Below are 12,474 nucleotides of genomic sequence, written 5' to 3'. Positions count from 1 at the left end.
TAGGATTGAATGTGACGATACGAGTAGACAAGTACAACAACAATGACAGCAAAATTGACCACAATCAAAATGCTTTGGGACATTCACAAGTTTAATTGTTACTAGACGACCCGTGAACCCGTTGGGTTCCCGTTGTGACAGCGGCTGATGAAAAAATCATTTCAAGGAAAAAAAGAAAGAAAGATAGCTCCAGAAAACTATACTGCTGAGGTTGTTTGCATTGTTCAAATTCTCCCGAAGAGTACTTGACTGAATCGGGAATTGATTTTAAAATAATTTTTTTCGTTGTCCGATTTGAACGAAACTTGATACTGCACACCGCAGGAGAATGGTGAGTAAGGTGGGCCGAAAATTTTTGCGCTATCGTGTACAGTTTTGGCTGTATTTTGGGAACATACTACATACAAGCTGGTAGGTGGACATGGGTAGTCAGCCGTTGCTAGGCAACGGAGGGGTCCATAGCAACGGTTTTCTCACACATAATTAGGGCATACCATGAACCTACCATACCAGTTTCATGTATATCTGACTCATAGTCTCTGAGATATAACGAACTTCGTTTTTTTATTGTTTTTGACCAGGGTTCATTCAAAGTCTATCTTCCCCGACAGTTTTCATAGGATCCGGCTGGAAATTTTTGACAATACAGCTGAATGTACTGCCCACAGTCGCTCGTGGCCCGATTTTTGATTTTCAAAAAAATAATTTTTTTTACGATTTTTCAAAAATTTCAAAGTCCCATTGCTAGGTAACGGTGGTGTCCATAGCAACGGTTCTCATTTGCACACAACTAGGTCATGGTATGAACCTACCCACCAAGTTTAATCAAAATCGCCATTTTAAATACTGATAAGGGTAGAACAAATCTCAAATAAAGTTTGTTTTTTTTTCCGACTAGATCGACCACCCAACATACATACATACATACATCCATACATACATACATACATACATACATACATACACACAAGAGAGTTTTAGTAATATATAGATGCCCAATACTTGGAATCGATTATGGGAATTTAATTATAATTTTATTAGCCTGTTCCTCCCCTCCTTCCAACCCTGCACCCCTTCCCCCATGCAATGGGAGACAGGGTTGTGTGTGTGCGTGTGTGCGTGTGCGTGTGCGTGTGCGTGTGCGTGTGTGTGTGTGTGTGTGTGTGTGTGTGTGTGTGTGTGTGTGTGTGTGTGTGTGTGTGTGTGTGTGTGTGTGTGTGTGTGTGTGTGTGTGTGTGTGTGTGTGTGTGTCCAGGCCATAACTTATTAACCATTTGATTTTCAACTAAGCTTTATGATGAGAATATGTGGGAGAATAATAAAAATAAACATTGGGTCAAAATGTGAAAGAGCAAAGTCAAAGTGACTTAAATAGCCATTATTAGCTCTGCCGCAGCGAGTCAAGCGGGAGACGCTCCGTTAGTTAGGCTTTTTAAAATTGCTTTAATTTTTATTCATTTTTTTACCATTGAGCTTCAGCGTGTCTCTCCAGGCGTTAACATTTTTACCAATTGAGCTTTTGTCATCAAATCTTCAACAAACCTTTATGATGAGAATATGGAGAAAACAAATTGATAAAATGTACAATTTTTTTATACTGTCTTTTTCATCAAGTTTAGTTTGAATACAGAGCGGATGCAAACGGGCTTTGCATTTTGAGATGCTTTCTAGTTGTGATTGTAATTGCTAAAGTAGTATGTGGAATTGCAGAACGTAGGTTTATTCTTATCCTTTTTGTGGATGTGTAACACTCATATTTATGAGATCAATTCATATTTATGAGATCAACCGATATCACCGCTACTATTGGTATTCTTCTGTACAACCATCACACCGAATACACTTAATGGTGGACAACTGATGTAGTTAACAGTACGAGCCGAACCCAAACATGTTGAAGTACCCCGTGTATTGTAGAGAAAAAAAAAATGAATGGCTCCAAAAGAGTGGATGCACCATTCGGTTTACTGCACGATCGGTATGCGATGTCCGTATGGCCTACTACCTTGGAGCAAAAAATTACGACATTGGAAAATACCACTAATGGAGGTGGTCCGTGGTCGTATGGCAGCTTAGCTGCTGGGGTAGCTATCATTTCTTGAGGCGTGACTATGTCGCTGATGCAGTGCCCCTCTACCAGTACACACACTGGAACTGGTACTCATTTCATCATCCTCGGAAGGATGACAGGCTGAGGCAACCCCCTGGTGTATTGATTCAGCGGCCGACGGGGCTTGAACTCAGGACCCTAGGATCCCAAGCCGCCACCCGAACCACTGAGCGAACACCAGGCTACTATGAGGTTATGGATTTCAATAAAAAGGGGTAGATAGTCACCCCACTCATGAAAGATGTCAAGCCACCATTTTCTCATTCTATTCCCACTCGTAATCTTTCCTTTTGTTGATGACTGCTCTCTCTGGCCCACCTGCACTTTTCTCTAGCCTGTTTGAACAGCTTTTCCTGTTTGCTCATGTGGCGTTTGCTTGCTTATCCCCCTTTTAGCCATGTCCCAACTCATTGGACTCGGTCTTTCTGCTAATTCCATGTCTGTTTGTTTTTCCATCCTTTGTCGACCTCTTCGCCTCGGCTTCATTGTTTGTTTACAGGATTGAAATTTAATGCTCAATCCCCTTCCACCCCACTCTTTCCGAGCCTCAATCTCTGTGTTAAACGAATGTAAAAGAACACAACTAAATAACCAACCAAAATACTCGGTATTCATTAAAAAGTAGTGTTATGATTAAACTAATTTAACAATAAATGCCAAATAAGAGAATTAAGTAAAGCTGCAGGGTAGCATCATTGTCTGAGGGTGTAGCTGTGCTGCTGATGCAGTGCCCCCTGTAGGTCAGCACAGGAATTTGTAATTTGTTCAGGGTGCCAATGATAGCTCACCTACTCTTCGCGAAGGACACCGTGGAATCTACAAGGTCCACCAACTAATGCCGGCAGACAAGGCACCCAGTTTAACGTCCATCCGAGGGACAGCACACATTGATGAACCACCTTGCCTATGAAACAGTGGGATGACAGCTTGTAGCTTTGTCGGGACTCTTACCCAGGTAAAATAGCTCAGAGGCAAGCGTGCATACCTCTAGGCCATTCTGCAATCCCAGGAAATAGCTATCACAGACTTCCAGCGGTGTCCCGTCTGCTAGCATTAGTCGTGGACATTAAAAGCCCCACGGTTTCCTTCGCAATGAGTCGGCGAGCTATCGTCGGCACCATGGGCAAATTCCAAATTCCTGCCCTAACCTACTGGGGACACTGCATCAGCGGCACAGCCGTGGCCCCAGCCAGTGATGCTGCTGACATCCTTGTGCTGCATATGAAAGAAGACTGAGACTTCCAGTATCCATGTTACCTCGACAACCACTCCTCCCCCATCTCCAATTGTGATACGGCCTGTTGGTGCAAAAGCTAAAACAGGATTTCTGCTTTTTAAATGTGTGGTGTTTGTTTGACGGTGAACCCTTGTATATGTTACCAAAGCTCTAGCACTCTATTAAGACATCATCTTTGGCTGCATTCGCAGAAAAAGTCTTCATTTTCCGATTAAATAGGCCAAAGCGGCACCTTTTTGTCATGCTCCATGTGGCTCTATGTGTCACAAGCTGTGGCTCTGTATTGACCGTATTGTCACAACGGTCCAATCCATCCATTAGGACCATACTCTGTGCAGAGCGTTGGTGCCGCCGAAGCAGTCTCCTTGGCTATTGGGAACAATCCTGGACAGGTCGCCACTCCGACACAGTATACCAGCATGCTGGCACTCATTTTGCCGACCGCGGAAGGATGACAGGCAGAGTCAACCCCACCTGGTGTTAATTCAACAGTGAGCGGGATTTGAACTCAGGACCCTAGGATCCCAAGCCCACTACCCTAACCATTAAGCCAACACCAGGCACGGTCCAATTGACTATCCCAAAGGAATTGTGTACCACGGCCTTGAGGGCCGAGTTGATCTTTTTGTTGAGATTCAGTCACAAGGACTAGCGGAGCCACGAACCCTTGTGATTGTGATTGAGAATCTAACGTTGCGTAACTTCACACGCTCAGCACGGACATACACAGAAATAAGGAAGAATTGTCAAAATCCTTCAACTTTGTAAAATAGTTAGTTACCCACAAAGATCTCCAATCCTCACTTCAATTTGAAAAATCATAAAAGTATTTACAATTTCTCGAGATTTCTGCGTAGGGAAATATGTGAATTGAAACGTGAAAGACATGCAAGCAGACACACACGCATGAAAGTTAACGTTGTCAGTTCCCAGTCGTTAACTCCGCCACCGAAGGGGTGAATGAGGTGATGTTTTCACCCATTTCTGTCTGCCTGTTTCTTTGTGCAGGATATCTCAAAAAGTTGTAGATAGATCCGGATGAAATTTTGTGAACGGGTTGGGTGTGTGACAAGGAAGAATTGATTAGATTTTGGTGAAGATCCGGATCTCATAATTTTTTTAAGTGATTCTTCACCGTTGAGAGATAGGACCAAAAACGATGTACAGCATGATATTTCAAAAATGTATTGGGCCCGATATGTTCTCGTGGATCAGGCATTACGCGGCAGAGGTGTGTGCTCTACTGAATGCCCTTCTCATTAATAAATGCTTTGTCTGACTTGGACCAATCTGGTTGATGGTGGCTTCAATTCAAACACCTGAACTGTGCTGCCATAGGAGAAGAGGAGTAACATCCCTTACATTTTCTTTTTGTCCTTAAAAGTTAGCTATGACCTCACTACTGACCGAGCGATCGAGTGCTCCTCACTCGTTACTCACCGTGTGCCTGAGTGTCGTCCTGCCCCTAACAGCTCCGGCTTTAGTGGTCGCTCCAATAATTGTGGGCCACAGCTGGACGATTCGCTCTTCCTCACGTGCCCAGCACCAGCTTTGCTGCATTTTTTTTTTTTGAATTTTGTATACACAGTTGAGGCTCATGGAAGAGCTTTAATTAGTACACTGAATGGATCAGGTCACAACAGGACAAAAGGAACCGTTGAGAAGGGGGGGACACCAACAGCAATGTTGAAGGCCAAGATAGAGGCAGATTTGCACAAACAATGAGTGTGGGGAGGAATGAGGAGCAGGGGAGTATGCATACGGGAAAAAAGATGGATACAGAATATAAATACAAAAATGTCAGGAGGAAAAACTGGAAATTTGGAAGGAGGAGGTATTGGGGTGAGTTAACAAGGGTAGAATAGATCATGGTTTTGGATTGGGGATGATCTAAGATGGTGGTGAACAGCTATCTTGAAGACCTGGGGTGAAGAGAATGTGAAAGTTGTTTCCACAGGTGGGAGAAAAGAGGAACAAATGAATGGAGGTGAGCAGTGATCTTGAATTTAGGTAGTTTCACCAGAAGGGGGTTGATGGCACACCATGTTTGCCCTGCAGAAATCTGGGGAGGATAAATCACAGAAAGAGCAGAGGGTGCAAGACCAGAAAGGAGGCGGTAGAAGACCGACCACTGACCTGTCTGTGATGGCGAAGTGATAGACCCACAGACTGAGCCTCATCGTGGGAGATTCTAATAATCTTGAAGGCCTTGGTTTCTACAGCATCAAGCTGAGCAAGGTGTGAGACAGGGGAACCAGTCGAGAGGGGAGAGCAGTACTCCTTAAAGCTACAGATGACAGATGAAGGCCTTGTAGGTGGATAGGAGGTTAGGTGTGCCAAGGAAGAACTTTTCACAGCAGAGGATGCCCAGTCCTCCATCATGCCTTTGAAGACCAACTTTGAAATGTGGTTTTCCCAAGAAAGATTGTGGCTGATAATGAGACCAAGGAGTTTGAATGACTGAACTTTCTCAAAAGGATTGTTAAAAAATAGATGGGGGGGGGGGGATTTGACAGACGGTCCTTTCAGAGAGAGATAGTGAGAGTGTGAAACTTGTAAGCATTGAAAGACACATTCTAAGTGTTTGACCAGCTTTTGATTTTGTCAATATCGGAAGAGAGTGACGGGCTGCAGCCTGCCTGTCTGAAGGATGTGGGATGTCACGGCAGAGGGTGGAGTCAGCAAATAGATAAAGAGGATTTTCCAGAGAGTCAGAGAGATCATTGATGAAGATTCGGAAAAGGATCGGGCGCAGAACACTGCCTTGAGGGCACTCTAGTCTTGACATGGAGAGGAGATGAAAGGATTCCGTTGTGAGCCACACGTTGGCTGGGAGGGTCGAGGAAGTCAGTAATCTGTGTGTGAAGTTGGCCTTGGATGCCATAGGCAGAGAGTTTGGAGAGTAATGCAGGATGCCAGACTGTATCAAAAGCATGAGATATGTCCATAGAGATGGCCCTGATCTCATTTCTGATATTGAGGGCCTCCATCCATTGTTAGGTGAGTAGAAGCAGCATTTCCCAGGTGGAATGACCTGGTCTGAATCCAATTTGGTGATCTGAGATGAGATTGTTCGAGAAAATGAAGGATTTCATATCAACTGTGATGATGGATTCCATGACCTTGCTGATGATTGGAAGTAAGCTGATAGGTCTGCAGTTAAGGGAATCCGCTTTTACATCTTTTTATCAAATGCTTTGATGTTGGTGGATTTCCAAGTGGATGAAAGATGGATGACCTATGGTAAATGAGGGTGAAAAGGGCAGAGAGAGGATGTGCAAGAGCAGGATTTTACGACATGTGAGCTGATGCCGTCCGTTCCAGTCGCAGAGTCAGAGTCGAGGGTTAAAATAACCTTGTCCACATTTTCATGTGCAAAAGACGCAGAGTCCAGGAGCAGTTGGGTATGACAGGGAAGGATGGCTACCGAGAGTGAGGTGTTGAGGGCACAAGATTTGGAAGCAAACACAGAATTCAGCCTTCTCACGAGTGGTGTCGGCTGTCGTGCCATTTGAATAGAGGGAAAGGATGAAAGAGGAGCATACTCCAGCGACAGACTTAACAAGGCACCACCAGGTCTTGTAGGAGGGGAGACGAGTTTGAAAGTTTATTCTTGTAGACAGATGTTGTTTTATAGCTCTCCTGAGAGTGGACACACACTTGTTGCAGACTTTTTGGAGTGCACTGAGATAGCTTTCCAGGAAGAGAAGGCAAGTTGTTTCAGAGCATCTGTTGAAGATAATTGAAGGAAAGAAGGATCTGCCTAGGAAAGAAGGATAGGATCATTGAAGTTGAAATTCGTTGAATCTGTGCATGAAAAAGCATGTTTATGTGGAAGAATTCCCAGGCTGAGTTCACATCCGGGGCGGTAGATATGAGAGACCAATCCTGAAGAGAGAGGGCTACTTGCAGTTCTTGCTAATCTGCCTAAGTGATATGCCAGACTCGCCGGCATTGTGGCAGCTCTCTGAAAATAGCCAGAGAGATGTTGACTCTCACAGGCACATGATCCGTTGAACCAATTGGAGCAGAGGAAGAGGAGACATTTGCGTGAAAGTTGGTCATCACCAAGACCAGAAGGGAGGATTTGCCATTGGGAGAAATCCGGGTTGGAAAGTTCACAGATTGAGTCAGTCCCATGGGAGTCACAGAAGTAATTTGATGAAGTGCCGTGGTTGGTGAGAGAGGTACCAACACCTAGCCAATTTGCATGGTGACAATTAAAATAACCACATATGACGAAGAGAGAGTTGGGATGATTCGTTAAAAGTTTGTCCATGTTATCTGAGTGAGAGATTTAAATGAAGTCGTCACCGTTTGGAGGATGGTACAACACACAGACGGAGAAGTGGTGGGAGCGGAGGGGAAGTTACAGCCAGAGATACTCTTGGGGAATGGGAGGTGTAAGATCATGTGCAGGGAGATGATTGGTGGACCAAGCGCTGAGCGAACAAACACCTTGAAAAAAAAAAAACCCTTGTGAAGAAGACACACAAAGAAGAAGACGTGTCATGGTGTCGAAGGAAAACGCATGTAGCATCGAAATACATTTTCAAATTGATGCTAAATCCTTGCAATAATTCATGGACCGGTTTGTATTTGTCGCACTACTACAACATTTCTGGGCCGATTATGTACAGACTTGCTACGTAGGATCAGTATGATCCCAGTTAATGTATTAATGTATAGGGGTGTTTTTATCTTTGCCGGGTGGTCTTGGGGCGGGTGGAAGGAAGGGGAACACGCATTGTCCATGTAAATGTGTATCATGTTGCGCAGCCTCCAGATGGAGGTTACAAGTCCCCACCATTTACAGTTCAGTTAGGTGTTTTGAATTATAAGCAGTAGGTATGTTTTTCCTTCATGCACGTAACCCAAGTTATTAATTTTTGCGTATACAGAGCCATCAGTTGCCTATACACCGCCCAAAGAAGGTAGACCTACGTGTTAGAAGAACGTGTTGCATGCTTGGAACAAGATCGCCCGTAGGGTGGGTACTCTGCTCATAGTTTTTAAAGGAGGAAGGAACATTTATATTTAACGTAGATTCAGTTTGGAGATTTTGATAAAAGAGGGACAGGGGAAAAAATGTGGAACCAGAAGCTGAAGGAAATTCATTTTGAAATGAGAATTGTTATGGAATGTAAAATAGAGGTTTTTTGTTTGTTTGTTTGTTTGTTTTTTTGAAGCAAGGAGAGGAAATCGGATAATGTTGAGTAGGTAGAAGCAAGATACACGGGAAGAAGAAAACAAAACGAGAAACACGGAGAAAAATAATTTTCAGACTTTCTATTCGAGGATTGGCCTTGTCAGGCCTTGAACAATATGAAACTAATAACAACTAGCATCTGTTGAAGACAAAGTCTTCAATATCCCCCGCCATAGTAAATGAGGATTGACAAACTTATATTCCCTAAGCGTGTGCAATATGTATGTGAAGTTTTCCCTTGATCTGACCAGCCGTTCTGGAGAAGATGTTTGAAGGTTTTAGGATAAATTCAATATGGCCGCCAAACCATGTGACCTATCAATTAGAAATTAACAAACTTCTGAAAGGATGTCTTGGGGAAAGTGTGTGTGAAGTTTTGCCTCAATCTGTCCAGCCATTCTGGAGAAGAAGATTTTTTTATTTATTTATTAATTTTCAATCCAAGATGGCTGACGAAACATGTGACCTATGACATCATAAGTTTAGATTCTGCCTCCAATCTTCCAGTGGAATATGTGTGTGAAGTTTCGTGTTAATCGGATGAGGTGTGTTTTGGTATCCAAGATGGCCACCAAACCATGTGACTTGTGACGACATAATTTTTACTATGTATGCAGACATGATGGAAGATGATAGTTGCAAATTTTCGCTTTGTTAGGTGATGTGATTCTAGAGAAAACATTATTTAATATTTTTCTTGAATCCAACATGGCTGCCAAACCATGTGACCTATCATTTAGAAAATATCAAAAGGCACGAGTTCACCACTTGCTTGATATGTGTACCAAATTTCGTAAATATATATTGAGGGGATTTGTAGTTAAGCTCCGGAAACAAAATGTGACGGACGGAACCCATTTCTATATCCCCCGCCAACTTCGTTGGTTGGCGGGGGATAACTAACAAATGAACGTGCAATATAGTACAGGATACAACAGCAACACATGGACAAGACACATTAACATAAAACTCACCAAATAAAATCCGGATCGAAAAACTCGGCTTTATGAGGTGGAAATCAGTTCAGATTTTCACCGCACGTGCAGAAAACCCTCAAACCTGAGGTCTACCACACCATTGCACCATTATACCAGCCTGGTGTTGGCATAGCGGTTAGGGTGGTGGCTTGGGATCTGAGGGTCCTGAGTTTGAGCCTCGTTATCCACTGAATTAACACCAGGGGGTTGACTCAGCCTGTCATCCTTCTGAGGTCGGTGAAATGAGAACCAGTATACTGATAATAGGGGCACTGCATCAGCGGCATAGCTGCGCCCTTAACCGATGATGCAACCAGCAGCCAAAAAGGCAGCACACGATAGGAACCATTATACCACACTATTCTGTTCCATACTGCAGCTCATCGTTGTGGCATTTGTAGCTGCCATGCTGTAACAGTTTATTGTTGGAAATTTTGTCTGGTGGAGGCAATTCTTCAGTGGTCTCTCTTCTCCACTGCCGGACCCCTGATATTATTTGCATAGCTCGTCTTTTATTTATTCGAAAATCAGCCGGTCATAAATCACCACCTGGCCATAAGTGTTTGGTCTTCAACACACTCCAAACCATTATGGTGTCTTGTCCCACCTACCAAACACCTCTCCTGGGATCTCTGTGGGATAGATTGTGCGTCGCATCCACCTATCCGCTCGTTGCAGCAACAATGGCTGTAATTCCCATTGGTTTGCATTTGCTTATCTTCTAATACCTGCACCAGTTAAATTCAGACAAAAGACAATACAGATGAGACAAAAGTATGCTATAATTTCTGACAGCAAGGACATGAAGGAAATCTTCAGTCAAATCTTTAAGTATTGGATACAAAATTGAGAAACAAAATCACCCGCACGATATCTTGAATCACCCCGAAGCTCGTATCATGTTTGCAAACTCTTGGAGCCGTGGAACTTCATGTGACCGTGTGTGCTCAAGCAAAAGGGACCAGTCCTCAGTCTACCAGCTTTCATGTTTATCAAATTCACAGACAGAACATCAACAGATCCTTGCACAGTTACTTACGAGATGCATTATTTCAATTTACAAAGACTTGTACATGTGGGAATCATTACCTCATCCACCGAAGGTGGATGGAGGTTATGCTTTCACGTCTGTCTGTCTGTCTGTGAACAGGATATCTGAAAAAGATGTGGACGGATTCGGATGAAATTTGGTGGAGAGGTTGGGTGTGTGACAAGGACAAATTGATTAGATTTTGGTGAAGATCCAGATCTGGATCTGGATACGAGAATTTAATTTTACAATTGAATTTTCACCATTGAGAGATAAGGACAAAAATGATGTATAGCATGATATCTCAAAAAGTTTTGGATGGATTTGGACGAAACGATGTGGAGGAGTTGGTTAGGTGACGAGAACAAGTCGATTCGATTTTGGTTCAGGTCTGGATCCAGATTCGGCCTATCATTGGGATACAAAATATAAACTGTTCAGCCTGGCGGAGGTATGCGCTCTACTGAGTGCTGTTCTCGTTATTCAATGCATTTTAAATCTAGCAGATTTTTTTTTTTTTTTTAAACTCGAAACACCCACTCCCTATGGAAGTGAAGGTGAAATGCTCAGTGTCCTGCTACTTCATCGTATGAAGCACAGATGGTGGCGTGTTGATATTATTATTTTAAATAATATTATTATGGCATTATCATTATCATTATGCCATCATCAGACATTATTGACTGATTAAGTTGTGGCTATAATAATTTTTACTTCCGGTAGGTGAGCGGACCAGCGACTCTGAGCCTATATACCACCCGTGTGTAGGTATACTTGTATACGTACAATTTTCTCCAAATTTCCCTCTGGCAAATATTAAACAATGCTAGCGACCATTAGGAATGGGGTTATGCATTAAATAAAGGTCACAAGTGCGCCATAAAGGTGTCGGGGGCAATATCGCGTGTCACACTTGAAGCCATGCCTGGGATCTCTTTATATGAGGGTCCAAGATACAAGCTATATACAGTCCACATATAATCTGATAACTACAAAAATCACAGGTGATGGAATACATAATTTATGCTTTGACTCATTTAAGCACCTTTATTAGGTAAAGATCTTTGTGGCCTAGCTCGTCGAGGTGGCTTGGGTCCGTTCATCTGTGGGTTATGCAATAACAATAGAATGCCTCAAGAACATCGGGTTTCCTCCGAATTTCGTTCAGGCTCGTGTTAAACACTAGTAGCGACTGTTTAAAAAGGTAATCATACGTTGGATGGAATTGATTGAATCGTTAATGGATAAAATAATTTTTACTTCCGGGAGGTGTGCCCCACAAAACGCTATAATAAGCTATCTATACACCTTCACATGGCATTTAACCAAGGTGAAAAACAGCTACAACCTTCGGTGTATGACCCTTAGTCCCACTGGGAAGTTTGGTTGGGATTGGATAAGTAACGACCGACTACATCATGGTCAGACACAGACACCAAAGTGCATATTTTCATCAGATCGTCCAAGCAAGCTTGCCTTGGACAAAGTACAATAATCACATTGTAAATAGTGAGGTTCTGTGGATTAGCCGTTAGAATCAAAAGTAATTGTTCTTCCATGACTACAAAAATAAACATAAACAAGTGAAATCCTTCAAAACGGCGAGTGTGGTGAAGCAAGTGAGTGCACTAATGTTAAAATATGCTATTTATGCTTTTTCAGTTGAAAAACAATTAAAAAGCGTACTTAATATTTGAAATTTAAAAATGTTATTATTGTAAGTAAATTTCAACTACGAATGCATGACGAAACACTTGTTTATGGCTAATATTAAAGAGAATGATTGCATAAGAAGAACTTAGCTTTCAGCGTTCGGCGCGAAATGCCATGGTGGGCAGAAATGACGTCTTTCGTTCGTTCGTACATGAGAGGGGAGCGTTTCTTGTTTTTTTTCCGTCAAGCAATAAATTC

General features: G+C 42.8%; 1 protein-coding gene across 2 annotated transcripts in view; it reads left to right on the top strand.

The window, feature by feature from the left end:
- Positions 1 to 12,474, top strand: part of LOC147019775 (uncharacterized) — a 57,380-nt gene that overhangs the window by 41,647 nt on the left and 3,259 nt on the right. The gene's annotated exons all lie outside the window — the stretch shown is intronic.

The sequence above is a fragment of the Eptatretus burgeri genome, chromosome 9 (assembly GCF_056783735.1).
Source record: "Eptatretus burgeri isolate ZD-2024b chromosome 9, Ebu_testis_v1, whole genome shotgun sequence".
NCBI classification, from domain to species: Eukaryota; Metazoa; Chordata; class Myxini; order Myxiniformes; family Myxinidae; genus Eptatretus; species Eptatretus burgeri.
This window is presented reverse-complemented; position numbering and strand designations above follow the sequence as displayed.